The sequence below is a fragment of the Mugil cephalus genome, chromosome 9 (genome assembly GCF_022458985.1).
Source record: "Mugil cephalus isolate CIBA_MC_2020 chromosome 9, CIBA_Mcephalus_1.1, whole genome shotgun sequence".
Classification (NCBI taxonomy): Eukaryota; Metazoa; Chordata; class Actinopteri; order Mugiliformes; family Mugilidae; genus Mugil; species Mugil cephalus.
In genome coordinates, this window is record NC_061778.1 from 18,061,970 (window position 1) to 18,080,400 (window position 18,431).

Below are 18,431 nucleotides of genomic sequence, written 5' to 3' on the forward strand. Positions count from 1 at the left end.
ACCTCATTTGCACTAATTTACCTAAAGCTGACAAATAACACCTATGATATTAACACTGTGCATATGGGGTAAAGAGGCCAGACTCAGGACTTAGTTCATTGCACCTTTTAATTACTCATAGTAACTTATGTCTGTAAATAATAGTGTCATATTCTTGTCACTTTACTTAGAGCTGACAAATAGCACTTATGATATTGCATAGCTGTTTATAACTGTGTGCTGTAGAGAGATGTATACATTATTATAACTTTATTACATATACTTATAGCTACAGATATAAAGGATTATTGTAGAAGTCAAAACTCATTATGCATCACTATGCACATTTAGTAAAGCAAAGTAGTTATGATGCATCATAACATTAACAAGTGACTAGGCAGATATTGACATATTTATAATGCACTATTCAGATTAAAATTATAATCATTCATAACCAGTTGTCATAATGCATCATGAAGTTGGTTATGACGACTTGTGAATATGTATAGATGTAATAATGACCATTATAATGCTTTATAGACACCTTATAAAACATTATGAGTGCATTCATAGGGCATTATAAATACAACCTTCATAGAAAGTGTTACCAATCTTTCAAACTCCAGATGACTCTGAGTCAACAATGCTATGCTTAAGTGAAATTACTCTTGTCCCACAAAGCTTGTACACATGCAAATGGTAATAATCTAGTTTCTGCTCAGGTTTCCAACATTCCATGCTTGTTTCACTTCATAAAATGCAAATGCTGGCACATAGGACACATCATGAGGTGTAACAATAAAGTATACATGCTGGTCCTGCATCACAAGCATGAGCTGAATCTGTCTGAATTCAAGTGCCTCACCTTGGTTTAAACACAGAAAGACCCTTTTTGTACTGAGTGGCTTTCCACTGCATCTCGGTAGCTGCTCAACATTGGGTTCTTTGACTAAGGTTTCTCCTACTGCGGAGCGCACTGCTTCACTGTACAGTTCAGCATGGAAAGGAGTGGAGTTCTTAACCACAAGTTTATGCCATGAAATCAACTCTCACCACTTATCTGCAGAGAGAAAATGATGAGTCATGAAATTTGCCAAAATCAAAATAAATGCTATTGGTTGTGAAAAAGTCGTCCTAAACTCTGTTAGCAGATCTCCCCTCAATAAACTAGAAGATTATCGTTAGCTTATCCTTTCCATATTTTTCAGTATTGTTTTGAATTTCATGTTGACCACTGACTAGTGTTGCACCAAAATGAAAATTTGAAAAACCTTGAAAAAGGCAGAGTAGGTCGCTCCTCCTATAGTTGTGAGAGGCGAGAGGAAGAGGAAGAGGAAGATGAAAATATTAGTTTTAAGACAGAGTAACTGATTGAAATAAACCATTACCAAATCTCAGTATCATTTATAAAACATTTGTTATCTCTTCCTTGGAATAAAATCCACTTAAAATGGCTTATTAGTGACACCTGCAAGTGGAGGAGTAGGAGCAGTCTGTGTGGAAAGAAGACTTTGACATTTTGACACATTCCATAAAATCCAGCTTCCTATACTAGCCAGAAGTCATGCCATTTCAAGACATGCAGTAAAAGTTATGGCCAAAAAACTAGTGAAAATGTAGAAGAGGGTTAATAATCGATTATTGTTCATTGTTGCAGCTCTAAACAAATGTTGTTCCTTTGTCTCTTGTCTAAAATAAAAAGTGGTTGGTCTGGCTGACTACGCCGGCCACACTTTTGTCATCGTAGTTAGCTAACATTTCAATTGACGACATGCTAGCGGATTGGTTTTGTCGAGTAAAGTCAGAGGCATGGTGGTAAATAAAGCTAATACTACTAAGCTTCAGTTTGATACTTCTGCCTTCGTCCTTCCTCCAACCTCTGTATTTTTAAAATACAGAAATAATCTGTAAAAATAAACTGTAAAATTCCATTATATTACTTTTTTTTTTTTTACAGTGTGATTATGTTGATTATGTACCTTTTTTGTGTTATTACCAGAGCTTTCAGAAGAGAACCTGAAGCCAGCTGTTGTTGAGAGAACATTCAGTCCTTTTACATAAAGCACAGCACCTCACATTTTTTTATTCACTACAGGAAACTGAAAATCGTCATTTGATTCTTTCTTTTACAGCTTGAAGAGCAGTCATCACTGATACCAGTAAAATGTAACAAAACCAATGTTACTAAAAAAATTTTTTTAAAAAAGTTTTTTGCTTTGTGTTTTTGTCCAACTATGAGAAACAAAGCTAATAAAAATCAACTTTGAAGTTATTCAATTAGACCAATAAGGTGATAATTATTTAAATTATAACCACCTCATGCCCTGAAATTCAATTGTACTGGCGTTACATCCAGTAACTACCATGTCCATGCTTTATGCTGCTAAACACATCCATCGTTTGGTTTGAGTCCATGTGGCCAGTAATTTCACTACGTTAAAAACAGCCTGCTATGGAACTGAAGAAGAAAACAAAAAGTTTCTTTTCCTTTCTTTCTTTTTTTTTTTTTTTTGTTATTTCTAAAAGTCACTAAGAAAAGTTTTTGTCATGTCAACCAGGATGATTGCAGCTGTCACTGCTACACACATGGTAGCTAAATTAAAGTTAGCCAAAGTTAACATTTACAAAATCATAAGGTACTAAGAAGATTGGTTAACAGATTTGGGTTGATTATACTTTTGTGCAAAACGTAAGCTGTGCACAAAGTGAAAAATTAGAGGCTATTTGCAATTAAAAAGAGAGCCCTCTGATTCGTGCAGAAGTGGTTGGCCTTAATTCCTCAGCCAATAAGCTATGCTAAATAATGCTCCTTCCCTTGTGTGAGGTTGCTGGCATCAAAGTAGTGTCTTCTGTCCCTAACCTTGAGTAGCAATGAACAAATATTAGACAGATGGCTGGTTGTTGCACTTTGTGTTGCATCGTTGTTTGAGGATGAGCGCACAGTCCAAACAAATACGTTTTCTAGAAAATGGAAAACATTACGGCTGAATGGCTGTGAATGGCCTCTCATGCTATCTGTCTTGGATGGTTGTGGTATTGGGACTGTGTTTTTTTTCCTGTAAATGATTGACTTAACAGATGCTTCAAATGTTAATGATGATATGAGTGTTTTTTTTTTGTGATATAGGTGAAACGAGTACTGATTTGTGGTAGGGTTTTATGAATAAAGGGTGATTGTGAGACTGAAATCAGTCAGCAGTCACGGGTATTTCTGGGACGCAGATCAGGATATGGACACTGTTTACCTGCCTGAGTTGGATGTGTGTGGAAAGGACGGTGGCCGAGCCGTAAGTTTACCTGTTCTGTTAAATATAAATTTGAGGTATACTTACTACTGTATGTATGAACGTGTCTGTGTCCGTAGGCAGTACATGGCGGCCATTCCTGCTGTTCTTGAAGCTGGAACTGAGACCAAGTTCTGTCTCCTGCAGCCCAGCGAGACTCTGGTCATGACTGTCACTTTGGTGTCCCAAGAAAAAAACAGAAGACTTTACCAGAAGACGTCCAGCACAGAGTTTCATATCTGCATTCAGTTTCAGGTTCCCTCTACAGACATACCTTTATTCCACTTAACACATTGACATTTACAATATTAATAGCTCCCAAGATGAGTTTTCAATAATTTGTTCATTTCCACCCAATGAGAATCTTTTAAGCATGTATTGTAACTTTATTGTATATGATCCAAAGCTTTCATACACAGCATTTGTTATGTTCTGTAAGTGGTGAATTCATTTCTTAACAGATTCCTTTAGTGCAAAATGAAGAGGTGCAGAATTTCGAGGTGGAGGTACAAGGCGAGACATTTCACTCAAAAGTCAGGAAAGTCATGATCAAAGTCTTTCATCCAGTGACATTCGTCCAAACAGACAAGCCGATCTACCTGCCTGGACAAACGAGTAACCTCGACAAGATTTAAGATGTTGTATCTCATATTATGGGCAGTTTGTGTGCTTTCTGTGTCCACTTCCTGCTGGAATAAATAACTTTTTCCAAAGTTGAAAGTGCAACACTGCTTTAGGTGAGATGTAAAATTTTTAATGCACATTTTTTTTTTTCTCAGTGCATTTCAGAGTCATCTCACTGGACTCCAGCCTGAGACCAGTCAATCACATGGTGAGTGTTTAAACTGTGTTTTCTTTTAGATCTCATTTACAAACAACAGTATCGGTAATGCTGTGGGATGGTCTGTGCCCCCAGGCGACCACATCTTGATGAAGCTCATGGTCAATAGTACAAACGTGACCTCTTTATATAAACCTGACTGTACTATGTTAAATGTCCAACATTTTGCTGAAGTTGCTACATGTATTGGATCCAAATGGCTCTTGTTAAGGAAAACATTGAGACCATAACATTAAAAACCAATGGGAGGCAAATATGTTAAATTAGCAAAGGAGAATGATTTCTAGACGTTTATTTTACATAAGTGGCTGTGTGAATTTACAATCATCACCAGGGCTGTTCTTTACTTATTAAAGATAGTTTTAGTTTGGAGAAGTGGGATATAAACCCATTTTTGATTTCTCCCTACCAGATCTAACTTTTTGTTTTATTTCCCACACAGTACAGCATAATTGAAATTGAGGTAAGACACAATTTGTGCATACTTTATACTGGAGATACTAAATACTACTGTTTTTTCTGTGCTTTTGTGTTGTCTGTAAATTCATGTCAAACAGCAAGGTGTTTGCCTATGTAAGAAAATATTTAAATGTAAATCACATTTTTAACAGTATACAGTACATATACAGACCTGGTAATAACATCCATCCTGGGCGATTGGAACACAAGTGGCCAGATTTAAGTACAGGTATGAACAAACTCAAGATGCATTGAAGGAGCATTTGAGATCAAATCACAGTTTCAGTAAAGGAGTAAAGTAGGTATGTAGAGTTAATTTCTGTGTTTATTTACATAATTTCTTACACGGCTGCAAACATTGCAACATTATGACACCTATGTGATCATACAGGGTCTGAGTGATAATCTTTGTGCTGGATGCTAACGTGGAAGTAAAAAAATTCCATAATACTGTTCTGTATTCAAGATTCAAGATCACTTTATTGATCCCCACAGGGGAATTATTTTGTCCAAGAGTTACGAGATAAGAAAAAACAAGACATAAGAATAAAAATAAGAATTAAAATGAGGTAGAAATAAAAATTACAAAACATGTACAGTCCAATGTACATGAGATGCAGACATTTATATACAGACATAAGATGTACAGACATTTTAGCTGCAGTGTCCCGGTATAAATTGGCTAAAGTGTCTTGTGTGCAGATGCGCGACAGTGCAATCAGCCAGACCTTTAGTGAGGGAAAGAGACTTCAGAACTTGTTTTGTTCTCATTCCCGTGTCCAGAGGCAACACACAACAGACAGAGCTCTTAGCAGCTTTTGTAACCGTCTTTCTTACAGGCATTTTGTTTTCACAAAACAAGAATATAAGGACTAGTTACAAGGCCGGCACGCTGTCTTTTATCGACGTACCTGCAATTTATCACCAAGGATCAAAAGTGGAAGGAAAAGTAAGTTTGAAAAGTTGTCTTCACTTCTTCACTCTCTACTACTGCAGTCGTGTGGATTGTCTGTGGCACAACCATGTGTTTCCAACAGGTTAAAGCAGTTCATCACAATAATACACCCATTGCCAATATGATGGTGTACATCACCGTGGGGGAACCATGGTCACCACATTTATTACTGAACCTCACCACCGACAGAGAGGGACTTGCTGCTTTCTCATTCGACGCTGGTGACAGCTCACGGGTCATCACTTTATTCGTAAGTGAAAAAGTAGTGTCTGCTGTCGTTAACACTTAACAACACATCGGTGAAGGGGGGTGCCCACTTGAAAACCCCAGTGATATGCCACATACTGCCTACTGCTGTTGGCTAGTCTAGTTAGCTGGTGTCTTGTTGTTGGTTGCTAGTTGGTAGCTGACTGCTAGCCTGCTGGTCTTTTTTTTTTTGTCAGTTGGACTGGGCTTCCAAATGTGTCTTGTCCCGAATCTTGGTACAAGAGAGAACTGTTGGTTGACATGTAGTAGCATATCTCATCTCGACCTGACTGCCGGCCTGCCCGTTGGGTTTTCACTTGTGTTTTTGTCTTGGATCTTGGCACAAGGGATTGTAACATCTCATCCTGTATAATAATGAATGGTGGAAAATTGTTGTAGTTAAATGACAAGGGAAAGTAAAAGTACCTGGTAATTTTTTTTTCTTTTTTTTTTTTCTTTTTGCTGAATTACCTAAATTTCTTCCACATGTTTAATCCAAATGCAAATATACGCATATAATTATACAACTTGCAAAAGTTTATTTCTACATACAGTAGATAGACACCGATCAGCCACAAAGTAGCTTTCACAGTGATATTATTCATTCTCTGTGTCATTTCTCTCTGTTTTCTGCAGGTCTTATCTGGCGGCACCATTGTCATGCAAGGACATAGAAAGGTTGAGATGAAACAGAAAACAGGTAGACAACAATGAGGGCTTTAAGTGCATCAGTGTTATGTATAATTCAATTTTATAGTTCTGTTTTAACATTGTCTCATTTAAAGTCGCAACCTTATATTATTATTGTTACTAACTAACTAAACAAGATATTGTAAAAGAAACTTCAACACAAAAACGCTCACCTGCTATTTGCTTCATTGATATCTAATGGCATGTAAAGGCTGATGGGTTTGGTTTACGGTTTCGGTGAATCAAGGTGAGGTGCCCTTTAGGCTGAGAGTGTCTCCAGAGATGGCGCCACAGGTCCAGGTTGTGGCTTATGCCATCCTCCCCGGTGAGAATGTCATCGCCCAAAGGGATGATTTTCTCACCGAGAAATGCTTCAGTCATAAGGTCAGTAGAAGAAGAATACTTGTCAGATCCAAAGTAGACACATGAATTGCAGCCCTATATATAGGTTGATTCAATTTTTTTTTTCTCTACGTAAGAAGTACATCAATCAGGCATAACATTACAACTACTGACAGGAGAAGTAAATAATATTGACATTGTATCTGTGTTGTGTTGACGAGTTTTCTGTATGTCAGGTGTCAGTGGAGTTTACTCTGTACCCAGCTGTCCCAGGAGAGGAAATCACCATGCAGCTGACAGCTCAGCCAGATGCTCTGTGTGGCATAAGCACTGTTGATCAGAGTGTCTTCATTCAGGAGGTCGGCAAAACTCTGACTGCACTGACTGCAGACAAGGTAAGAGTGAGAATCAAACATGTTCCCACTATCACCAAGAATTAGGCAATATGAGTGCAGTCAACTCTTTGGCTGCTCGTGGTTATATATATGTATATATATACATTTTACACTCCCCACTTAAGATACTTTACTGTATAAACCACAAACATTTCAAAATTCGACCCTATTACTCCCCTCCAGGTATTTGAATGGGTGTCTCTCAGAAAAATTGTGCATGTTCATCATCAAATTCAAGATCAAGATCCTCCAGCATGTGTGCCTGTGAGGACAAGGCGATATGTTCCAGCATACAGCAGACTGGATGCTGCCACAGTTTTCCAGGTAATTTGTCTGCTCCGTTTCCCAAATCATTATAAAATAGAAAGAACGACGGGAGTTTTTGTTGATGGAATTAACAGTGATGTCTGTGTGTTCTTGGATTATCCAGATTGGAGGACTGAAGATGGCAACTAATTTAATCATTTCAACACCTGTATGTCTCAAGTATAGAGGCAAACAATACATGTTAAACCTCTATGGCCCCTATGGTGAGCTATTTATATATTGTAAGCATAATTTAGTTCACTTTGTCATTTTGGTATTTTGACTGTGATAAAATATTGTGTGTTGACTTTGCACTATGGAGCTGGAGGTGTAGGAGCAGTTCCTTTAACAGGCAATGATGGAGCACTTGGAGGTTCTGGAATTGGATTGTCTGCACCGCAAGAACTTGGGGAGGCTCCACCAGTTCAGACAGTTTTCACTTTCTTCCCTGAGACGTGGATATGGGACCTGGTGGATGTTGGGTGAGCGTCTGTTACAGTTACTGTAAAAAAAAAAAAGGATCATAGCTAAACGTGATGATCAGTATGAAATACTTTCTAAATGCTTGTTTCATTCTAATTGTACTGTAAACAATTTTTCCAATAGTTTACTGGTTATGTATACATGAGGGATACCTCTTTGGGCCACGAAAAGGGGATAGTGAATCAATGCATCAACAGTGAGTCAACCATTAGGAGTACTTGACCATATAGACAGATATTTTCCTCAGGAGTTGTTGAAAAAAACAAAATTGGTTTAATTGGCAGAACTTTTCTTTAAAAAAAAGTTAGACCTTTCGTCATCCTGTATGCTTGCCTGTCAACTGTGTCTTCTGATCCAGAGAGTCTGGAAGAAAGGATGTGCCTTTCACTGTCCCAGACACCATCACCACCTGGGAGACAGAGGCTTTCTGTTTGTCCCCTCAGGGTTTTGGTTTGGCTCCTCGGAAAAAGCTCACTGTCTTCCAGCCCTTCTTCCTTGAGCTCTCCCTGCCCTACTCCATTGTCCGTGGAGAACAGTTTGAACTGAAGGCAACTGTCTTCAACTACCTGACCAGCTGCATCACGGTAAGGATGAGGTAAGCCATCAGATGGCTTTTTAGTAGCTACATGGGTGTAGTTGTGTTGGACGACTGCTGCAGTCGTTGATTTGATTTCAACTATGTTGTTTTTTCCCCAAATGTAAGCAAAGTATTAAACAATGATTAGAGGTTTTTGAACAGCTTTTTGGGCTGAAAACCCATCAACTGTATCTGGCAACCCTGACGACAGGGGGAATGGCAAAAGAGATGAAGAGAGGACACACAGAAATAGACGGCATGACATAAAAGTTGTTGAACTTTTTGTGAAGTATCTTGTGCTCTGACTTAAACAGATCACTGTGACTCCTGCACCTTTATCGGATTACACCCTCACCCCTTTGTCTGGTGACCTGTACACATCCTGTTTGTGTGGCAATGAGCGTAAGACTCTCAGCTGGACCATGATCCCTTCAGCCTTAGGTAAAGACAAAGATTTTATCCTTGGTGGTACTATCAAGTAAAAGGTTTACTACATTACCCAATAGGTCATATTGCGTACCCTCTTCCTCAGCATGACTTAAATTAAGAAATTTCAATTTCATTTTTATACTAAATCTAGCCACTCAATGCTCCATCCAAGGACCTCCCCTCATATCTATACGTATTACGTACCATTACCATTACCATGTGTAGATCTTATTTTTGGTCTATTTCTATGCCGATGATATACAGTTATTCATGCCAATCCAGTCTTGTTAACCCTCAAATATTTGCTTCTTCCTAAAATGTAACGTTTCTCATGTTGATGTTTTGTCTCTGAGAACATCACAGTTAGCGGTCCAACATCTCCTGTTTTAAGTTTACACTAAATTAATAATTTGCTGTTAGGTGATACGTCTGTTTTCATTTGCCAAGAGTTTGTTTAGATGAAATATACCTGTCCTATGTGCTGAGCTACCTGTGACGCTTGAGCAGAAAATTTGTCATTAAAATAACTTCAACACTTTTTCATGGTTCTTTCATAGCTGTGATTCTGTATTTGTCTGTGTTCTTTTAACTGGAACGATTTTCCACTCTGAGGTTTTATGTTGACTTACAATATAAGTGCAGTTTCCAAAGATCAGAAAACATGGTTATGGAAGTCAGGAGTCAGTCATTGTCATAGCTGTGATTTCATTCTTTTTTCATTTGTTTTTTTGTTAGGGTTGGTGAATGTGACTGTGACTGCTGAGGCAGTGGCATCCCACGTGTCATGTGACAACGAGATTATCAGTGTACCAGAGAGAGGTCGCGTCGATGTGGTCACAAAGTCTCTCATAGTGAAGGTAGGTTCCTTTTTTAGGCTTTTTTTAAAAAAAAAAAAAAAAAAAAAAAAGATAGAAGTGGACGCTGTAACTCTTTACAAATATTATCTCCATCATTACCCTCAGGCTGAGGGAAATTAAATCACATAGACGTACAACTGGCTGCTCTGTCCAAAAGGTCTGTATAGTTTCCCCCAGTTATAGCCTTTCAAGTCCAGATGCTGTAGAATAGTTCAGAATTTCTTGTCAAAAAAAATTCAATTGTTTCAAATATATACAGTACATATTTTCACTGTTAATATAATGCCACATTACAAGTATAAAGCATAAAACACCAAAAGCTAAGTATGTTTCTCTTGTTTTGTAGGCTACCAGAGACAACTGAACTACAAGCACACTGATGGCAGTTACAGCACATTTTCATCTGGGCCAGGAAACACCTGGTGAGAGAATTATTCAGTCATGTTCATTATAATCAAAGTGCATGTTTGCGCAAGTTGGTGAGATTTCTAAACTCTGTTAAAAATAAAGACGCTCTGCTCTCACCCTAAAATGGGAACTAGAGGCAATGACTGCATCTACCTTGACCTGTGAGGTCGTAATTAGTCACAGCGTTACTGCAAGCAAGATGCTAATGTCAGCTTTCTAATATGTGCTGTTAACTGTTTTGACATTTACCATGTTCACTGGCTCTATCTGACATATTAACATTCAAACATTTGCTAAGTAGTGCTGCACACACGGCATAATTACCAGAGAAATCATTTTAACCAGAACCACAAATGAACAGTAAACGAAACAGCTCAACGCACTGAAACCCAAGGAAATACACACAAATAGACACAAGCAAGATGAGAAAACATCTACTTCAGTTTGAAAACACGCGCAAATACTCACAACAATAAATACATGCTGAAGTGTCTTTGAGCAAGGCGCTGAACATTGCATTACATCAGTGCCTCGGCATTGGTGTGTGAATGTGTGTGCTCATGAAGGAATGGGTAGATGTGTCACTGTGACTGTAAAGAGCTTTGAGTAAAGCATCACATGAACACAAGACAATTCACCAAATGTGTCCAGGGGAGCCCAAAAAGTGTTTGACCTGGCTGGGACACACTGGTTGTTTAAAAATGTCACTGATGGGACGAGGTGAGAGGCAAGGAGACGTGAAGGCGAAAGTTAGCATTAGCATATACATTAATTTTGCCATTGATGTTAGCCGGAAGCTAACGCATATTTGTATATGTATGTATCGTTTTTGGTATATATAACTAATTTGTAAATTTTGTTTGTCCAGTTTTACAGTGTTTCTCAAGTAAATACTCTAAGCGGATCCTCTGACGTGCTTAATCCAATGCGTCACTTCCTAGTATCGATACAATCGACTGATTACCTTTTAAATCGATATTAAATCGATGTATGTCGTTCGGACAACCAACTTGCCGAGCACAGCAGTTGGATCGTAGGAAAATAAATCGATTCATCGATGTAGTGGAAGAATCGTTACATCCCTACGACATGCTACATGTTTCTGTATTTGCTGATATTGTGAGTGTTTATATTGTGGAAGAGAGGCCGAGTGGAGATCCAGTGACGATAAAGACTCTCTCTACAGGGTGGTGTGTCTAATGAAGTGACTCTTACTACGTACATCACTGTGGCCTTCTTGGAGATGAATATGTATGCAAATGTGAGTAGATGCCTCTCAGTGCAAATATCTCACGCCGCTCATTTAACAAATGCTGCCTTCAAATAAAACTTGTAAACTCGTGGTCACACATCGGCAGTTTTAAAGTGGTAACATCACAAGAACAAGAACAACGGTGCTAGGCAACTGTTTAGCAAGCTAATGAGCGAGTAACAATGTAGGGAGCAAAAAAGTAAAACAAACCTTTTCCCTGTGACATATTATAAAATAAAACTAAGAAAATGTCAACTTACAATGTTATGAATACCACAAAATTCATAGCCTCATGAACTCCTGGTTTGTAGCAATGGGCCAACTGTTAACGCTGGTTGTTTGAGTGTCCTCCTGTGTATTGTGTATTCAGCTTTATGAATATAAGTGTGCTTCTAACATGTAGTGTGTAGAGAGCAATGTCACACACAGGTGTGACTGATGTATGTTACATTTCCCAAAAATTGAATAATAATAAGGGTAGCAGAAAATCTGAGTACACCCCCTTGTACACACCGGCAGAGAATATATATTTTCAGTTACAAATACATTTGAAGAAAAATGAAATAAAATGAGTGCAACACCCAAATTATATATATAATAAATGCACATTTTCTGAATTTCTTTGTGTTGTAACTATGTCCGTGAATTCCAGTAAACATATAAAATTTGTGTGAGTATGTGGTAACACATGATGAAAATAAAATACATGCATGCCTTTAGTTTCTATCACTGATTATAGTTCAATAGTTCAGAGAGCTACAGGTTTGCTTCGTACATAAAACTGTCTATCAATTTAGAACCATTAATATGAACTAAAATGAGAAGGAATTTCATCCACTTCAACCACATTTTTTTTCTGTCACATTTTTAATGTCCTGTTTATCATGTTTGAATGTTCACAGATCTATAGCTGAAATGTAGTGTATTGAAATGTAGTGTACTCATTCTTTACAGGGACTTGTTACAGATAATGAAGACACTTGGTGACTGGAAGAAACGTTTATGTCAATAATATCATTTCCATTTTGCAAAAGACAGTTTATTATAATGGATTTTTTCAAACATCAATTAGAAGGTGGTTCTGCCCTAAAATAACTATAATAATGAGAATATAGTGATGTAGCCTCATAGTATTTATAGATTGAGCCTTTTCTTTTTAATCTGTTAAAGCATCCTGTGATGAGAAAGAGCCTATCGTGCCTCAGGCAGTCCATCCCTTACCTCAACAACACCTACACTACAGCTCTGATGGCGTACGCCTTCACCCTGGCAGGAGACATCCAGACGCGTGGTTTACTTCTGCAGTGTTTAGATAAGGTTGCAGTAAAACAAGGTGATTCCTTCTCCCGAGGGAAATCATTGAGCCTTTGTTACTGTGAGTGTAACGTTCACTGTTTCCATTTCTAGGAGGTTTCCTCTACTGGTCCCAGACAGCAGCAGAAACTTCAGCCTCCCTTTCTGTTGAGATCAGCTCCTATGTGCTGATGGCCAAACTGAGTGCCTCCCCCACAGCTGAAGACTTGGGATACACCTCCAGCATTGTCAGGTGGCTGGTGGGGCAGCAGAACTATTACGGAGGCTTCTCCTCCACACAGGTACTGCAGAGATTCAAAAACTGCACAAACTGCACCTTGTAGCATAACATACATCATTCTAGAAGAACACTGAAGATGACGTTACTGTATTTTGTCACAGACACTAGTCTTTAGTCCTGAGTCTTAGACTTGATACCAAAACTTAAATTTAGCAATTTCATTTTATCATCTTTCCAACTCTTTCCAAACTACAACAGTGTAAATGCCCATTTCCCACACATTACTGTGGGAATCCTACTTTCACATCTCCGGGCCAACAGCTGCAGAAATCAAATAATTTCAACTTTTATTTTTTATTAATTAATGAAATAATAATTAAATAGTACAAAGGCCAAATGTCAATATGAATTGAATCATATTCAATCATATGAATCATACTGCTCATTTTTAATTTGAGGCAAGTAACAATTTTCAAAAAAAGTTAGGGCAGGAGTGTGTCTACTGATTTTGCATTACTGCTTCTTTGGAAAAAATGCAATATAAAAATGAAAAATGACAATGACAAAAAACACTCTCGGCTTCAACTGTTGATTACGATGCTTCTCCACTTTCTTCCACTGGCCACGATGGCCTACACGATGGGACATGGGACTTCTTGAATATACAGTGGGTTTATATAAAATACCTAAAATGACAGAAACCACCCTCGTACTTCAGTGTTTTAGTTTGGCCCCATTTCTATCCACTAACATGGAGGAGTACCAGCCAGTACCGGCTTTTGAGGAGCTGTTATGGCGTCCACTTTTTATACAGTCCATGGTTTAATAATTTGATGTGTTAGCGGCTGTGGCTCAGGTGTGACTACGTGGAGTTGGTTACACATACCAGAGGGTTTGATCCCAAACCACATACTGAGCAAGACACTGAACAATTCTTCAAATGATTTTCCAAATGTGTGTTGTAGGACACAGTGGTGGCTCTTCAGGCTCTGGCTCTCTACTCCACCCTGGTGTTCAGTCCTGGGGGTTCAAGCACAGTGACAGTGCAGGGCCCCAGTGACCAGCTGACATTTGATGTGAATCCGAACAACAAACTGCTCTACCGGGAGAAGACACTGCGGGACGTGAGAGGAAATTATAGCGTGGAGGTGAAGGGCACTGCATGTGCTACAGTACAGGTCAGTGAACACACAGGTACAGAATGTCAGCCTCTGTGATGCAGTAAACCAAACATTAATTTGTGTCCTCAAGATGAATGACCTTTTTACTGCCACGTAATGAAATTATTCATGAAATTTAATTAAACTTAATTTGCTTCTGTCAACACCAGGACATTCATTCTGTTTACTGACTCTGTATTTTACACACTAGTGGCAATGATCCAGGTCTCCTCCTGGTTACAGTCACATTAAATACATGTGATATGCAACATGAAAGTCTTATTATTTATATCTTTCATCCGGTTTAATGACCATGCAATGGTGTCTGTGACTCCTCACTGAGGGGAATGAATTGCCAGTTTCTGACACGACGAACCTCATCACCATGTTTCATGATCCAGTATTTGAACATTAAACAGCATACACCTGATTAGTTTAAACGGTTCACTGCTTCACTGCTGAATATTTATGTAGATGCATTGAGAAAATATCTTCAAACATCACAGAATCACAGATTTTTTGTATAACCCCCCCCCCACCATGACACTGCCTCTACTGTTTACTCCCTGGCCTAACTATATACTGTGTGTTCTGTATCTTACCGGAACTACCTTGTCTTTGTAATTCCAGTTGCAAACATCTGCATTTAAGTGCCTCTTCATCAGATATACGATACATTCCTCAGATGCTTTTGTTCCCGGGTGTAGTTCACTTTAACTGTTATCTTTGCATCTTCTCCTTAACTAGTGTAGCTGGTGTCATGACATCCCTAATGTGGTTGTTTTCTGTTTTGTTCTCTTCAACGTGGACCACATAATAAAAGTTATGCACAGTTCAAACTAATGGGCGGCTTAGACTTCTGCGTCAATTTGACACCGTAGCTACGGTGACGGCCCAGACCGTACTCAGACTCCAGAGCCATAGCTGACATGCACGTCCCAGATTGGTCCATTTGGTAGTAGGATTTGTCCACTTTAGTATTTCATTTATTTATTTGAAAAGGACAGTGCACATTAATTAACATTTCTGTAAATGTGCCAGTGTTAGCCAATAGGTTCATTTTCAACTGCAGTCCTCTGGCAGGATGTCTAAAAACCACATAATGACCAGATGTTCATCAGCCAGATTAATACATTTCCGGCAGCTTCTCCATGTCTGCAAATTTCAAATTGATATTAATACACTCTGTACATAACTGTTTCTCAGATTTCACTCGACTACAACATCCCAACTCCTGCTGATGTCACCACTCTCAGAGTAGAAGTGAGGTCAGAGGCCGTCTGCACCAGCACAGCCAAAAGACCCAAACTCACTCTGAAACTCAAGTCCCTGTAAGTGATACTTCATCAGCCTTCAAATATGGATTATAGGATGGCCAAGACAGATGAGCACACTGTAGGTAGACACAGCTTCCAAAGGATGAAGATGTCTTAATTTGTTGTCCTGTGTGTGTGTGTGAGCGTGTTGTCCTAACTCGCACTGCACTGAGCTCTCTCTGTCATTGTGGAATTTAGTGCAAAACCCATAGATTAAATTAAAGAAGTGCAAATTGGATGCAGTAACATGAACAATATATATATATTTTTACATTTTTTTTGTCTGCCCTCCCTTCCACCTGTCAAGGTAGTAAGACATTTCTAATTCCTACTACTAACTACGGTAGCCAAAGACTCAGCTAGACAATTCTCTGTGTACAGGTATACTGGAAAGGAGAGCAGTACAAACATGGTGATCCTGGACATCAAAATGCTCTCTGGGTTCGTTCCAGACCCGAAGTCTCTGAAGAGAGTAAGTTAATTACAGGGACTTCCACTTGAATAAAAAGTACATAGTTTATATTTATTGTTGTTCAATGACCTAACTGAATGTCGTCCTCACAGCTCAAAACTGCCCAGCTGGTGGATCGTGTTGAAGAAAAGGAAGATCATATCCTGGTTTACTTCCAAGAGGTGAGAAGAATCCACAGTGTGAAACGCTAGATGAGGGTTTTTATTGAATTCTTTTACTGATGGTGTGATCTAATTTTGTGTTGTGTTCAGTTAAACAAGGACGTGCCCGTCATCCACATCTTAGATCTCATACAGGAGGTTCCAGTGGAGAACCTGAAGGCAGCAGTGGTCAAGATTTACGACTACTACCAGCCAAGTAAAATCGATAACTCAGATCTCCTACTCAGACACGATTTTTAGTGACTTGAAAACCACATAGGTTCAGATTTGTGTGTGCATGCTCCACAACATCACGGAACAAATTTGTTTGTTCAGTTTTGCTTCTGTAAATTCGACTTTTTTCCTTTTTCCTTACAGGTTATCAAGCTGAGACAGATTACACTTACCACTGTTCTGCAGGAACAGTGTGTATGTTCCCACTGCCACAGGTACATATGTTAGAATATTATTATACATTTATACATTTCAGAATTTCTTGATATTTTTCTAATGAAAAAACTTAAATTCAAGGAAAAATTAAAGGAGAAACCAGCTTCAACCAGCTACTGCTGATAAGATATGTGTCACCAAATAAACAAAACATCAAATTCATGTACCACAAGCCCACTATTCAGATCAGGAAGTGTTAATCATCTGTATTTTCATATAGCACCGAAGAAAAATCAAACTGAGCCTCTTTCAAATCTATTTAAGGCCTCTCCTTATTTATTTTGGTTTTTACCTGGTTTGTCACCTGTCTGTGTTTACCAGGAAGTAAAGAAAAGTAAAGCTACAAGACTGTTAACTGATGTTTTCTTTTTCTTTCTTTCTTTTCTTTTCTTTTTTTTTTTTTTTTTGCAGCTTGAATGCTGATTTGATCGATGTGGCTGTAATACAACTTGAATTAAACCTCTATTGCTGAATGTCCACAACCCAAGGCTATTTGGAAAAACTGTAAACACACAATTATTGCCAAGGCAGAGATGTTACCAACATGTTTCTTGATCACGGAAAAATGGAGCCACAAGCTACATGTCATTCAGATAATTAGGTCATGTGTCTTCCTAAATGACCAATAAATCCGAGTCACTCTTGGAGGCATTCATTTGTTTTGTTTTTTGTTTTGTTTTTTTTGTTTTTTGATCCTGCAGACACAGAGTAACTACTATAAACCCAGATATCCATTATTATGTTGGGGGAATATAAATCAGAGGTTTAGTGAGACTATAACTTTGCCTTACTATTATCATATGGTACTTAGAACATGTGAGATGGCACATGTTTGCTGAGAGACAGGTAGTTAGATCTGCAATCTGCAGAGCAATCTGCAGTTTCAGTTGCATACTGACAGTCTGTGAATGGCCTTGTACATATTGATGCAGGTTAGCGCAGTTATTTGTACTAATTTGCTGACTGGAAAGCTAGCTGGAAACTGGACTGACCAAGTTCTTACAGCTTCTTCAAAGAGGCACCTTTCATTTTTCAAAGATGTCGAACACCGTAAAGAGAATGGGTATCTGGCAGATCTAATGAAGACATGGGGGAGGTCAGACAGCTCCACATGAAGCTGGCAATGTTATATTTCTACATTTTTTTTCCTAGGCCAGGGAACTGGTGACCTGACCTTGGATAAGTGGGTGTAAATGGAACAGATACTCATCTTTTATTGTCATATTATGCTGTAGTTTTTGTTCTTAAAATGCTTACCAAGCAGTTTCCTCCTGGACATAGATGCACAAAAGTCTTTTCATGAAATCATCAGATTCTTTCGATTTTTCCTTTTAGTGTATTTTATATATATATATTTTACGTTACTAGACATGACCTACGGGTAGAACAGGATACCCTAACCATGCTGTACATCTGTACACAAATAAGACCATAAATCTGTCTATGAGAGGATAAATGTTTGAATTAACTCTGTGGCCCTGATATGTTGGAGTTGGTGTTTAATATTAGAACCTTTATCTGGATCATTTTCCTGAATGCCCCAGTATAAAAAATTTTCTTAAGTGGACACCATCCAGAAATGTCACTCAAACTGGACTCGACAGTCCTTAAAAATTAGATTTGGGAGGTAAAGAAAACCTGACATAAAACTCCCTAATATTCCCTCCCGACTCGCCAGTGAACATTAATAGGTCCGCAGATGCCATATATGACTGACTAATGTCCAGCTCATTCTACAGATAGAAAAACCAACCAAGTCATGGCCAATTGCTCAGTAAAAGTGCTATTGACTGAACAGAAACAGATAACAAGTAAATCTAAATAACAGGGAAAAAAAAAGATCTCCATTCAGTATA

At 38.4% G+C, this 18,431-nt stretch overlaps 1 pseudogene; it reads left to right on the forward strand.

Annotated features, from left to right (window-relative positions):
- The first annotated feature begins 2,538 nt into the window (after nt 1-2,538).
- On the forward strand, nt 2,539-17,243 carry LOC125013861 (annotated as a pseudogene).
- The last annotated feature ends 1,188 nt before the right edge of the window (nt 17,244-18,431 follow it).